Source organism: Frieseomelitta varia, unplaced genomic scaffold (assembly GCF_011392965.1).
Source record: "Frieseomelitta varia isolate USP_RPSP 00005682 unplaced genomic scaffold, Fvar_1.2 scaffold_853, whole genome shotgun sequence".
NCBI classification, from domain to species: Eukaryota; Metazoa; Arthropoda; class Insecta; order Hymenoptera; family Apidae; genus Frieseomelitta; species Frieseomelitta varia.
In genome coordinates this window covers 33915-34800 of record NW_025110649.1, presented here as the reverse complement: position 1 = coordinate 34800, position 886 = coordinate 33915, and positions in this window count along the sequence as shown.

The window sequence follows — 886 nt, the reverse complement described above, 5'->3', positions numbered from 1 at the left end:
GGAGCTCGCCTCGTTCGTTTTACGGGTATGTAAATTTTTACGCGCGCGTCAAAAATACATCCTGGATAGAAGAGACAGGATACGCGTCTTACAACGGGCGTACGAAAGAAAAGAAAGAAACAAAAGAGAGCTCGAAGAGAAGCAAAGATATTCGTTTCGAACAGCGAGAAAATTCGAAATACGAGCGATCCAATTTACCAGCAGAATGATAATTCAACATGCACCGTTCGTGAAGTTCGTTTATTCGATTTGTTTAACTACGCGTACGTACGCGTGTGTAAGATAAGTTTTCTTTTAAATCCAAACGTTCTCTCCAATTCAAGGGAAGAGTTCAAGGAAGTGTCAGAGCTCAATTACTGTTAGTCGGGGTCGTTCATTCGGCCGAAAGGTGCAGTTAAGCACGCAGAAAACGCGACAAGCTTTATGGAACGATCAATTCTAATGGCTCCATTCGTCTCGCATTACCACTGTAATGCTAGCGTATTTACGAGAATGCAATAGCGCTGTTGGCCGGGCTTAAAGAGATACGAGAGCGATCGAACCATAATAAAAGGGAAGATTGAAGCCTGGAAACTTGGTTTGCCAGCAACTTGGAACCGTTTCTCAACTTTTCAGCTTAATTCACGCCGACCTCCCCTCTGTTCTATTAATAAACCCGGTCTTAGACTTTCCTTCTTGCTCCATCAACGCTAAAACTCATGCCACGTTCTATATAATTTAGTATTTCAGCGACTTCTTACCTTTCCCCTTTACGTTCCCTTTTCAATTTGATTTATAGTCTAGTCGTAGCCGGTACTTGGAAAATTTGATCATAGGAGCAGAAGTTCACGGGACAAATTGAAAGACAGCAATCACGGTTATTGAACTTTCAATTTTCTCAAAAAAA